This window comes from Eschrichtius robustus, chromosome 2, assembly GCF_028021215.1.
Source record: "Eschrichtius robustus isolate mEscRob2 chromosome 2, mEscRob2.pri, whole genome shotgun sequence".
Classification (NCBI taxonomy): domain Eukaryota; kingdom Metazoa; phylum Chordata; class Mammalia; order Artiodactyla; family Eschrichtiidae; genus Eschrichtius; species Eschrichtius robustus.
The window spans coordinates 104,778,055-104,792,659 of NC_090825.1; positions in this window are offsets into that span (position 1 = coordinate 104,778,055).

Genomic DNA, 14,605 nt, shown 5'->3' on the forward strand with positions numbered 1-14,605 from the left:
AAAAGACTCCTGAAAACCAGAGGGCCTGTATTTTTCTCATATTTAGTCCATGACCTTGGCCATCACAGGCCCTCACAATCCACGTACCAGTCCTTGTTTTACATTGAAGTGTAAAAACTTAGCCTCGAGGTTACTCTGAGCCACAGAGGACTCTGTACCTGAAGGCCTCCCGCCTGCGCCTCCCTCCCCAGCCTCCCACGCGCTCCACTGCACAGGCCTTAAATCATCCTGCACACCCTGCTCTTGTACCTGCCAACATCATCCACTGTCTAAATGCAGCTAGCAGCTGTTTATTTACAATTAGATCTGCCAGCTGGAAAGCAAACATTCTACGTTACCGAATCAATCAACGTTACAGGGAGAGAGAAAAAAATCAGGTAGAGCATGAAATGGAGGACAGGAACATTACATTATATTGCAGCTGTCCTTGTCCAATGCCATTAGATGTTCTCAGCACCAAAAATTCATATAACTACAGTCTGTGATCAGCCGTCTTCCAGTCACAGATTTGACACGTAAGAAATACAGCCTACCAGAAGTGAAGGTCTGGGCGTTGGAAGCCCATAGCCTTCATCTGATGACATGAACAACACTGTCCTAAGGGGTGGGTCTCTATCATGGAATCAAGGGCTTCTGCCCTAAATTATGTTTATCATTTTTGTTTCCTCTTTTATTCAAGTAGTGATTGGAGCTGAATCGCACATATTGATATTGGGCTTTCAAAATAACATATTACCATGTTGATTATTTGCAGGTACTCTCTCATTTTGGAAATCTCAAATAATGATGAGTAATTCCTCCTCATCTTAAGTGGTCCTGCATAAATAATCCTCCCATTTTTATTGGTTTACATTTTTACTGATGTTCATGACCTTGATTTGAGTTTGGCTGTTAATTCACAAAGCATAAGTTAAAACACATATGACTGGTTTAGACTTCAAAATTAGTAAAGCGTAAGAGAGTAACAATTTAATAGGAATAAGGCAACAAAAGCATAGCAGTATGGCTTGTTTAAATTGGTGTTCAAATGGTGAGCCTCTTTCTTTATCTGCAGGATTTTTGTTTGGTTTATGTTGTTACAATTTTTTTTTTTTTTTTTTGCTAGTAATTGATGGGGGGAAAAAGGCTACGAATTATAAAAGTGGAGGGTCACTAAGCATGAGATTCCAGTATACAACCCAACATTTCTAACCCACAAAAATTCCTTAAGAATGCATCCATACGTGTCAGTGCCCTCTAAAACTCACTGCAGTTTGATTGCACAGCATTTCAAGTAAATGCTATAAATGTCCTTCTCTGGCCCTGGTGTGCTATGAATTCGAAGGTTTCCCCTCTCTGTGTGCTACTGATGTGAAACTCTATTGCACTTGGTGTAAATGCAGAAACATCTGCTACAGCCACTAACCGCTTATTGGAAATGAACAACCAAGGCCGCTGCAGACCCCCTCTGCCCTCATTAGAAAATATGCTGGCAGTCAACAGAAATACAGTAAAACTTAGAGTGCCGAAGGAATCAGGAAAAGACAGTGAAGACCTTCAGGAAGATAAATAAACCACTCTCAGCCAAGAAGTAGCAGTGGCCATTAGTAGATCCAGAGCCTTCATTAAGAGCCCCCCATGTTGCATATATGCAGTTCCAGACGCCACACTTTTCATCCAACTACTTCAACCCTAAAGGTAGTAATCTACTTTGTTACTGTCTGGTTCAGTTAATGTTCCAAAGTACCTTATAACACTGAGCTTTCCAGAGTACACAGAAGAGGACATAGCTTAAAATTATAACCACATGCTGGGAGAGTGATAGGTTGGAGATGTATGTAGATAAACTTACAAAGGAACAGACTGAAGGGAAGGCAATCAGACCATCGCAGGACCCCTCTGGGTATGAGGGTTTAAGGTCCTGAACTAAAGTGAGATCCATAAAAATGGAGAGAGAACAGTCCCAGTGGTACAGAGACTATAATAGCCACAGAGTACAAACCATGGGGCAGTTTGTACTCCCCCTGTTTGCCTCCCTGTTCTGAGACCAAATATGAATGGATTGAGATGAAGCCTTTTTCTCTCTCACAACAGCTCACTAAGCACAAATTTTGTATGACCTACTCAAAGTCATCGTGCTGTTATGGTTTCCTTCATTCTTTTATTTTTGTTTTGCACCTGGAAGAATCCCTCTTTTCCTCCCATGTTACATACTCATTTCCTCCCCCATGACATCCAAGTAACAACATCATATTGGTTTGGATTATTTGGTTGAATGCAACAAAATGTTTCTGGCTAACTTTAGGAAAGAAAAAAATTTTTAACTTTTTTTTGAAGGAAATGAGGTAGTACATCAAATGGAAGGGCAAGATGAGCAGCCAGATCTCAGGAAGGATGAAAACCAGGGTAAGGCTGGGAAAATAATGGACGGTCTCCTCAGAATCGCCAGAAGGATGAGTCAAATCCAACTATTTTCGATATTATGTCATTCTGCTCAGATTGAGACTCCCATGGCGACTGCGTGGAGTCGGGGAGTGCAAGGTCCCCAAAGCTGGTACCAAAGGAAGGTAGGCTGGAGGCTGGGCAGGCATCACCAGTGGCCATCCACCACAGCTGTACGTGGACGCACTTGTACATGGGTGCACTTGTACATGCAGCAACGGCATGAAGCTTAGAGCAATGACATATCAGGGTCTGCTCCTAGAAGTACAAGGGCTTCATTCTACGACAAAACACATTCTGCTTCAACACCTGCATTTGGTGCATTTTGTTCCTTCCTTTAACATAGAAATGTCTCACTTCCATATCTAACTTTCAGACTGAACATCCCCTGGCTTTAATTCTCCACTCTCGCCCATTAAGTAGTTCTGATTAATTCTGTTTCTCATGAAGAAAAAGCAATATAAGGCTACAGGAAAGGTCTCAAAAATAGGCATTTTCAACCACATCAATGCTACCCATAACAACTTCCTATGATGATGGAAGCATTCTATATCCGAGCTGTCCAATAGGGAAGCCATTAGCCATATATGGCTATTGACCACTTAACATGTGACTAGTAAGACTGAGAAACTGAACTGTATTTATTGATAATTTCAATTAATTTAAATATAAATCTAAATATCCAAATGTGGATAGTAGCTACAATATTAGACAGTACAGAATAGATATACCATCTCCAAGAAATTCCTTGTTCTATTTATTTGGAATCTATGTGGCTTTTATGTCCTGCCACACTCATGTGTGCCATGCATGTAGGATGTTAAAAGCCAAATTAAATATTTTTCTGGGAAAGTTAGAAGGAACTCTGAACCCACTGTATAAATATGACAAGTAAGGCACCTTGTGGCTAAATGACTTGCATCAGGTCACCCAAAATTGAAACCATTCCCAGGTAAATACACAAAGCTGCAGGAAGTCCTGAACTCTCGCTCTGGGTCTCCCTAAGCATGCGACCTTGGGCAAGCCAGCTTCCTCTTTCACTTCTTGGAAGGAAAGGGGGTAGACTAGATACTTTCAGGTCCCTTTATCAACACTAAAAGCCTTAATTTCAATTTTTCTCCCATTAAAATCTAGAAGCTGTAGACACAGTCCAGGCTGGTGAGTAAAACTTGCCTGGTGAGACCTGGAGCAAACTGAACATACACCCCAGCCAGTCATACAGCTGGGAATGTTAGCCCATCATCTGGAGATGCTGATTTCCAAAAAGACCTCAGAAATCCTTTTTTTATTGTTGGAGTCTAAAGCAATTTTTAACAAAATCTCTGTGAGCTAAACAAATCTCATCTGTGGGCAGGGTGTGACATAGCTTGCTTCAGATAGGTTATAGCTAAAAACCTGGAGCTCTCAAACTGTCCCTTCAAGTGCCCCCCCCCTTTCAGAATTTTCTGACCTTCTCCACACCCCCATATTGTTCTCTGTTTAAATGTCTATTTCCAAATGTCTATTTCTATTTCTATTTCTCTGTTTAAATGTCTCCTCCTCTGGGTTCCAAACAGGATTTAAGTTAAACTACCGATTGTTAGATCAAGCCATGACACTGCTCTGATTGTGAAGGTGGCTTTGTTTCTAATAACCAGCACAGGGAGAAAAGTTATCATAATGTGTCAACGATAACTGGCAGATGCCCCATCTCTCCTTTATCATTTGTGATGCTATGAAGGGAATTCAAGTCTTTTTTGATTCATTAACTTTGTGTTTTATGGGAAATACATTCAACTCATTCTCAGATAAAACTGCAAATAATTACTGTCTCGAAAATTTAACCTTTCCCTGAAGCAGTACTTACGTGTCAACTCCACATATCTTACTGCAGTAAAAGAGCATAAACACCAGGTGGCAGCATTGTATCATTAAAGCTGCTCAGACCTTGAAATTGAGGTATGTTTATAAATCTTCTTGCCTTCTGGATCTCTTGTTAGCTGATAAACTTCTTTAGAATTTATTTTTCATCAATTATTGTTATTTGAAATTTATTGTTATGATGGCTTAGCCATTAACCTGATATAGGCCTTAAATTTTTGGAATGTTCAGTTACCAACAACTTTGGGTTTAAATGGTATAAAACTGCCCAATGTTTTAAGCAGTGCCCTTGCTTATTTCTAATCTTATTTGCGTTATAGGGAATGATGAATATTGCATTTTGGAAGAGAAATTCTGGATGGTTAAGATTCATGTCTGGAATCCCAGCACTGCATATTAGCTCAGGAAACAGCCTAGATAATAAGCAAAGAATCTCTTTTAAAATCCAGTAATTGCACTTCCATGTATTCTGGAAATAAAGCCTAAATTCAGATCTCAACTGTAATGCTTAAAAACTGCTCTCCAGCCAACTGAGAATCAGTCTTTTCTTCCATCCTTAACTTTGTTTTCAGTCTGCCACAGGAAACCACCTTCTCCTCGCAATTGAAACAAAATATGTATTTTACCACAATTAAAAAATTGTGTATGTGTGTGTAAATAGAAAGATAGATATCCATTATGCCATTTTCTACTTAACAAGTAACAGTAATTCCTTAATATCATCAAATATCCAGAAGGTATTCTAATTTTCAATTGTTTCATAAATGTCCTCAATTCTTTAAAAAAACAAAACAATTTTGCATACATTTTATGCTTGCTGGCCCTCCCCTTACACAGTTACATCTGGCTGAAGTCTCACATTTGGACTAGGGAACCCCTTGTTGGGAGGAGCAGGGCCAAGGCCAGAAGAAGGTTTTGCCTTGGGCTGTTTGACCCTGAGGGCTAACTCCCAAAGTGACCTCTCCCAAAATGAAGGGCAAATCTCCCCCATCCCCATTCTTAGAGGAGGCGCAGAAGCAAATTCCTGGCAATTGGAGAGTAGCCATTTTTATCCTGGATTCCAACAATCATGAGTTCAAAGATAACTCAACTCTCAGAGCGCCCTGACACAAATTAGCAATATTTTAACTATAAAGAGAAAACCATATCTCTCTTCTCTTCTTTTACTCTCTTTTCATTTAATGAGGCAAGAAGCTAATACATTGACTCATTCATTCCTGCCAGTCCTACAAGCCCCTTAGAAAGTTAAGGAAGTTATGAACTCTCTCTACACACACAAAAAAAGCTGACGTGCCCTAGAGCAAAGAGTGTATTTTCAGAGGACTGAGGGATCAAGGACCCACCGCTGGCCCCAGGGTAAGAATCTTTGGCAGTTTCAACCTCTGTGGCCTGTGAGAGTTGTGCTTTGCACACAGGACAATGAAAGAATGCATTAAGCCAAGCAGACTGACAATCTCTCTCCTCAAACTAAACACCACTTCCTAGCAGGTTTGTTTGTTGTTCGCTTGTCATTTTATTTTGTATTGTTCTGTTTTCTCCACACAAGGCCTGCGGGGGATCTGCAGTGTGTCTGAGAGCCATACAGAAAACCATATCCGGGAAAGCAAGTCAGAAAGCCAAGGCAAAGTGCCAAGCTCTCAGATTTTGTCGGTGGGTGACAAAATTGGGCCACACATTCCACACGGCAGTTTGGAAATCTACCAAGAGACTTCAAATTCTGCACATGCCTTGACCTGGCAATCCTAATTCTAGAAATTTATCCTAAGGAGATAACTGTGATTGTGCAGGTGATGCAGCCAAAAGGGTAGTCATTAGAAATAAACTGTCTGACAATGTTGAAAACATTAAACTAATTATGCTACATCCATTACACAAAATAATATTCAGCCTTTTATACTGGTTTGATAAAGGTTAGTGATAATATTGAAATGTGTTTGCTATATTAAGTAGGAAAAGCAGATTCCAAAATAGTTCATGCTGTATGACTCTTTTTGATAACATATCCTGGAATGATATACACAAAATGGCTAATAAATGATTGATACCTCCAGATGATAGAATTATGGTTGGTTTTACATTTTCTCCTTTTCCTTTGATTCTTATTTTTTCTCACCTGTATTTTTCTATAATAAATACATATTGCTTGTATAATAAAGAAAAGTTAATAAGTATGTTCCAGACACAAGTACAATCTGAGGATCCTTGCTCATTAAGGTCAGTGGCCCAAAGAAACAGGAAATTTGGAAAGAAAGAGAGGTAGGCACTTGTCAAGCATAAGCATCAACAAGGAGATTGAACCCAAGGCAACACCTATCCCAACACAGCAAGGTTTCAAGGTAGAGGCCAGAAAGGAGAAATCCCAAGAGCCACAGGTCATGTCAGAGATCAGAGATGCTGCAGGTAAACAGATGTGATAATGTTGATACCTACCCACCCCCTTATTTTCTCCTTCTCCTGAAGTGATTCTTGATAAACTCTCTCTTTATGTAAAGCTAATAAGGAAATAAATCTGAGTTTCCAGAGCTTTATAAAAAGTGCCTCCCAAAGTCTGAGCCTGGGGAAAAGAAAATTTTTATTTTTGCATGCATATCCCTGCCCAAGTCCAGAGAAAATTGCCATGTATAGAGGAGAGAACTCAGCCCTTTCCCAGATAAAGAAGATTAATAGCAGGCTCCAGCTTTTCTGTCAATAGTACTTTTAAAAAAGGTACTCTGTTTTATGTAAGAACATTTGAACCTATTCCTTTGCAAGTCAGACACGTATTAACTCAGACACGTATTAAATTCTCAGAATAGGTCCCTTAGATTTGTGGGCCTCGATTGATTTTCCTCCTATAATCCATGTTTCTAGTCTTGTCTGCCTTTTCACAATGGGCTCAGGTGCTCGAAGACTCCATCTCCAAAGCATGGATCTCTGCAGAGACGACCCATAAACCCATCAATGACACTCTCCTTAAAAAAAAAAAACAAGAATTCCTCATTTCCATGAGTTAAAGATTATCCCTTGTGAAAACATTAGCTAGGACCAAAAACTCAGTGTCAACATTATGGGTATAGTAATTTGACTTACATTTTGAGCTCCCATTTTGCCACGATGGTAAAAATTCAGTTGTTATTAATTGGGAATTCCATCCTTTTCATTAGTTGTATCTACATTTGGAAGAGTCTATATAAAGCCAAGGCCTCGAGAGGTGTGCTCCTGGTTCTTGCATCATCAGCCATGAAGGTATCCCCCAGGCTGTACCCAGCTGCCCCAAGGGCTGGCAGGAAGGAACTTCCACAAACTTTGACTCACTTCGTTTGGGTTTCCAGGAAGTTCATCAACCTTGTGCCAATGCTTGTTTCCTCAAACCAAATATCAGATGGTCTAGCCACGTCTGATGAATTCCATGAAGGAGGGAATCTTTACCCTAGACAGAAAAAGAAAAAAAAAAAAAATCATTCTGTGGATTCCACAGCTAGTATCTATTGTTTTCTTTACCCATGTGTTTTTCCTAGGTCTTTTTGTACCAAAAAGCGAGTTTTAACTCGTCTTTATTCAACTCTCTGAAATCTTCCAATTTTTTTTACATTTTAACGATTCTAAATTACACACTCTGGAGTATGATTAATTTAGACTTAGCATGTACTTATCTGGCTTTAAGTCACGCTGGTATGTATGCCATCTTCCCAAATGGATATATTATCCCAAGCCTAGCACTAGGAACTTTATAGGACATTTCTGTGCCTCTGTTCCCCTGTCAATCCACATTGTAGTAGGTGTTCAATAATCACAGGCCATGCTGTGATTCCCTTGTGGCTAAGGCAGCAGCAGACAGCACCGTCCAGAGTGTGGCCAGTGAGCTATGAGGGCTGGGTTTGAACACCAGCTCTGCCATACTAACGGGGCAATCTTGAGCAAATTACTTGTGTTCTCCCTACCTTAGTTTCCTCTTCCAAAGAATGAAGTAATAATAGTATCCGTCACATAGAGTTGTTTAAAGGATTAAATAACATAATGTACATCAAGTACATAGAAAAGTGTGCAGCCACAAATATAGGCCATTTTTAACATTTCCATGAAATCAGGTTATAAATCAGACCATTCTAAAAGGAATCATGTTTTCTCACTCTACAGAAGTGCTACACACCTGTATACTTTTCTTGGTTTTGGGGGTTGTAAGGGATTGGGTGTGTTTTTTCATTTGTACAAAGACTAGCATCAAATGGACTAATGGCTAGACCAGAAAAATTCTACAGAAACAAAAATTAATTCCAAAAATGTAAACCTTTGTAATTAATCAAAATAGTAATATGACTCAAATTCCATACTAATACACCAACCAAACCCCTATTTCTGGCGTAAATAAAACTTCATCTTAACAAATCTTGCCACCAACACCCCACTCTCACTAGATGGCAATGCCCATATATACCAGGAGTGTCTAAGTATAAAAAGACCCATATAAAGGAAAAGGTAATAATTGTGCATGCCTTCACTTAACAGCACACCTCCAGAGGGAAAAACTCATATATTTTATATAGAGTGTACCAGACTGGTGAGGAGGGCTTACCCTTTGACAAAGACTCTAAGGAATTATAATTTGCAAGATATATTCCTTTGACAATTTGGATACTGACTCTTTCAGGTTTGCAATATACAACGTTGGGGTTTTTGTTTTCTGAACTCTCCTATGAAAAAGTCACCACTCAGAGACAAGCAAGGGCTTCTTAGCCAGGTAACTATGTGTGTGTTGATTTAAAATCCTTCCAAAGATAACCCTCTCTGCTGTGAAGAGGCCTTCTTAGCACTGCACAATTCATTCATCATCCTTAGCTTCTGCTGAAAAAAAGTTAGCTGTTCACCTCTCTCTAAAGATCAAATCCACTGTGTTCAGGACAAATTGCTTCCTTCTTAGAACTTCAAAAAAAAATATAGTTACTTCTAAGTCCTAATGAAGATATATTACTTCAAAAGCTATAAAACAGAACTCCCAGATACAGCTTTTGAGTGAATCCCAAGAAAGGTCAGTTAGGTTGTAGACATAAGAGGTTTATGCTGCCTCAAATCAATCCCTTAAAGTGTTCCTCCAAGATCTCTGCAGTCTGTGCTAACCAGCAGCCTTGGAGGGTCAAGGAAGGGCCATCCGTTGGAAACGACTTGCATCTCTGATATAGCAACAGAACAATGAGATGATTTTTTTTCCTTAAAGGAGGATACTTCTACACTCCTTTCATTCAATACGTTCAGAGGGGAGGACCAAAATGGCAGCAGAAAATGCTTTCGACAAAAGATGCAATAACAATTCTCTTTACTCAAGCCCTTAGAGGGGAAGTAGCTAAGAGTTTTCTACCAGACAAGGAGACACTCAGAGACATCAAGGTCCAGAAGAGTTCAAATCTCCTCCACTCAATCAGGTACAAAGATACCACTTTGAAAGACATATACCAGCTCCCTCTTTTCTCCGAGAACTTCAAAGTGGTGTACATCCCAGTCGGAGGTCTTCACAGCACCTTTATGGAAAAGTGAGGGGGAAATAAAGGGCGATCCTGAGCAATTTTCAAAAGGCCATTCAGCAAGACAGCGGCAGATAAGGAAACAGTCTTCCTGATTCTGATAACTCTATTTCATTTTCTCTAACACAAAAAGTGATCCTGGGGGCCCAACCATTAGATGACCACAGTAACACAAATTGTTCTTTTTAAGAAACCCAGCTGAAAATGTTATGGGAAAAGCAAAATATCACCTCAACAGGGTCTTTCCTGTCCTTAAGATACTCCAGGCCACAGTAATCTCTCCTGACTCTGGGAAGTACACAGTCAGGTCAGTGGTTTTCAAACTTGGCTCCGTGGAGCCCCTTTAGAGAGCACTGGGGGAGTAAGAAGAGCCAGATGGAACTCTGCCTTTCCACCCCAACTTCAGCCAGAAAATCTCTAAGCTTATCTGCTCAAAGGGGTCCATGATTTTTAAATATCTTTTAACAATCTAGGATAACTATATTTCTTTAAAAACGAAGGAACAGAAGCAAAAAGAAGTTAAATAACCAGAGAGAAGCACTGTTGAAAGAATGAGTGGTGGAAATCAATATGTAAATCAAGCAACCAATGCCTGGGTGTAAAGAAGAAAAGAAGTTGAGCTTGGATGGTCCTAAGACCCAGGAGAATGAGCACTTTGAAGAGGTGATCCTCACAAGGGCAGAGTACAAACCCAAGAGGGACTTTGCTGATTGGCTTAACATTGGTGCCTCTTCCTTTGAACCTCATTTTCTTATAACACTGAAATAGCAAATGGTACCATGACTATTGACCTCTTTCATCATAAATATATTTATCCTCCTGCCAATTAACCTCAGTGATTCGTTTCCTTTTCTTCTGTTTCAATTCTAAACTCCTCCTTTCCTTGGCTACCTCTTCAAACCCCAACCCTTCTATGAGGTTTTATTCTGAATTAGTAAAGCCAGTTTGGTCCCAAACAATTGCATGTAAATTATATTATCCAAAAGCATCAATTCAATCTTGCATCTGTGGCACATTCTGTCTTGTGAAAAACTCAGGAAAGAATACTTACAATAATACTGTTAGTTCCCTTCATACACTGGTACAGTGGAACCAGATGATACAAGGAATCACAGAGCTGGAAGGGTCCCTAAGAAACCATTCAAACCACCACCACCATCTTCAAAGAGCAACATCCTAGACCCTTGACAATAAGAAACAATTTGAAACACATCCAGAGATAAACTTTAACACACACTTCAGATAAAATTGTTCCCCTGCCTTCTCTTCTCAGTTCCCATTTCTACATTCTGTCCTCATATTTTTATTTTTTATTTCTATTTGTTACCTTTTGACCCTTCTTTATACTCCTCTTGGTTCTGCATAACGCCCCCCCTCCTCTTGAAATGCCAGACCATCCACTAGGTTTCAGTAAATAAGAACATTTTTCTAAGTTTCTACATACTAAATTCTTAACTGGGCATCTGAGTTGCTTTTTCCCAAATTACTTGAAAGCCTACTAGCAAGTAAAGAGTATTGGTAACATTTTAGTATATTCTATATAATCTTTCATTTTTTTTATGTAGAAGGATGGATAGATACATACATAGATAGATTCAGAATCTTATTGCTTATGTTTTTGTAAACTTTTTTATTCAACAATATCTTTTGGACATCTTTCTATATTAATAAGTCAACATTGTTGTTTTCATGCTTTTATAGTATTCCATCAACTGTGTGCAATGACTTATTTAAATAGAGGATGAATTCTGCCTTCCAAGAAGTTGCTTCCTTAGTCTAGCTCAGAGTTTTGATTATTCCAACAGTTCCTAACTGACCTCCTTGTCTGCTTTCCCCTCTATAACCCACCATCCGTATCATTGCTGACCTTATCTTCCTAAAACACAGGGAGGATCATGCTTCTCCTCTTCTTACAATCCTTCTGCTGCTCTTCGGGTAAAATCCAAACTCCTTCCCAGGGCATCCAAGCCCCCAAACCTGTCTCTAGCCTAGGCTTCCTGCTCCATTCCCAGCCTCCCGTTTCCCTCAGCCCCTAACATAACAGACTTTTCATCATTTACTGCTCACTGCATGGAAATTCAAGCCTCTGCGCTTTTCCTGCTACTTATAAATTCCTCCCCACCTTGTCTACCTGTTAAATTCCCAGTGCTCTTAAGATCTTCCTCTATAGCATCTGTGGCACCAGGACAGTCACTTTTTTCTGTGTGTATGAAGCAATTTCTAAATTTCTATATAATGGCACTTATATTGTGTTATAATTTTTTATGTATATGTTTATCTCTCCCACAATTCTGGCTTTATCCTTAATGTTTTATACAGTAACTGCCACTCAATAAAAGTTTATTGAACTAAATTCAATCCCTCAACCTGTGGACCAGGCTTACAAGATAGGATAAAGCATTCAATTTAGTTTAAATTCTGGATCCCAGGGATGAACTGCATTTCCACCCATCACAGTTGCATCCCTGATACAACAACGGCAATTGAAATTGCTAATTTATTTTTCATCCAACAATTTCCAGCTTGAAAGTAACACCCCAGATATGCAGGGGATAGAGTCTTAAGGACAGTGTCATTGATATTATTTCCACTCTTTCTACTAGTAGGAGGGAACGGTGAATTCAAGCATTATGTCCAACATTCTATTACAATCCACAAATGTCCTGGAAGAGGCACCAATTGTGGGAGCAGTCAGTACTGTTCTAGAAAACAATAAAAGTCTGACAACAACGTATAAATAATATTTAAATGTGAATTTTGGCAAGTATGAAGTATTTCATTAGTTTTATCAGTATATATGACTTCCTTTTCCCTTTCCCTTTCAAGAAAGAATATACAACTCTCTGAACAGAATCAACCAAGAAGTATCAAATGGCATAGTCTTTGATTATGTTTTCAGGGGGTGAAAAAAAAGAGAAGTTGTCTAGATAACATTGGCTTCAGTGATATCAATGTTTAGTTTTCAGTTTCCTCTTAGGGCTTCTTGGCTTAGTGGAGCATGGCGATTCTTTTTTCAATAAAATACAGTCTTACAGCACTGCAATACTAATCATGTTGTATTTTGCTTTGCTTTGTATTGTTTTCATTGTTTCTGATTGCCACTGATTTACTGGATGTTTGACCTCCTAAGTGTGGTTTAGATGAAGACCAAAACCCAATAAAATCAAAATCAACACTGCAATAAAGTGGGTCTGAAAAAATAAATAAATGTTGCCAACTTAACGATTCCTTACTTGACAAACCACTAGAGATACCCAATCTCAGATTTCCCTTGAGAGTCAATGAGAACCATTTTTCCTTTATTGTTCTATTTTTTTTTTTTTTTTTTATGGCTGTGTTGGGTCTTCGTTTCTGTGCAACGGCCTTCTCTAGTTATGGCAAGCGGGGGCCACTCTTCATCGCGGTGCGCGGGCCTCTCACTATCGCGGCCTCTCTTGTTGCGGAGCACAGGCTCCAGACGCGCAGGCTCAGTAATTGTGGCTCATGGGCCCAGCTGCTCCGCAGCATGTGGGATCTTCCCAGACCAGGGCTCGAACCCGTGTCCCCTGCATTGGCAGGCGGATTCTCAACCACTGCGCCACCAGGGAAGCCCTATTGTTCTATTTTTTAAAGAACTGTAACAAAGAAATAGCAAAGTGCAAAAATCATAAATGCACAGCTCAATAAATTCTCACAAAGCAAGCCCACCAATGTAACCAGTACCTAGTGAGGCACCCCAAAAGCCGCACTACGTAACCCCTATTCTGGTCAGACTATAGATGGACTTTGCCTATATTCTAATTTTACGTAAATGGATTCATACTGTGCGTACTCTTTTGTGTCCAGTTTCTTTCACTCCAAGTTATACTGGTGAGATTCGTCTTTGTTTTCACTTGTGGCAACAGTGTGTTCACTGTCACTGCCATAGAGAACTACCCATTTTTTGTTATTGTTTCAAGAGCATCTAAACAAACAAGTGCTCTGAGGAAAACACATGGATCCCAGGGTTAGAATACAAGAGCTTTAGTCAAAAGAGGAAACAGTGACTAAGATGACCTTTTGAAACAGCTTGAAGTCAATTGTCAAGAAGCAGCTGTCTGAGCAGAGAAGCAGAATAGTAAAAAGCACCCTGTGAGATAAGCCAGAATAGCAGGTTTGGAAAGAAATGCCCAGAACTGAGCCAGGGATCCTGGTTCAAAAGAAAATAAACGTTGGCCTTCTGAAAAGGTTTTGATCTAGGCTGGTTCTGCCTCGTGTCTTTAGCACAGTCTTTCTTTCTGCGCCTGTGGGGTTCTCCCTCCAGAGCCCCGTGGTTGTGAAGGCAGCACCTCTGTAAGGGGTCAGATTTTACCACACCTTTTCACACACTGTTTGATATTTAACCAAAAAGTCCTCGCATAAAAAGACATGTGCATTCTGTTTCTGCCTCTTTTAAACACAGGTGATCAAAAACTCTCTTTGCAAGTTTTAGATATTGCCATTACGGTGAACTCTCGCTTTATGAAAGCTTATAAATTACTAAACCATTGTTACCAGCTAATTCCGATATTTAAGATACTGAAATTTTTACTAGTGCTTTTTTTTTTTTTAACTTTTTTGCTTTTGCATTTTCTTGATATGATAATCTTCCAATTCTCTTATTACTTGACAGATCTTATTTTAGGCCTCAACAGCTAGTTCCTCCTTACTTTTTTTTTTTTTTTTAACATCTTTATTGGAGTATTACTAGTGCTTCTTAAAACTCCCTGCATTTAAAACATTTTCATTCTGTTATGAAGATGTTTATTAGAGCAATTATCAAAACATGCCCATAAATATTGATGCCATATTCTGAAAACAAAATATCCTTT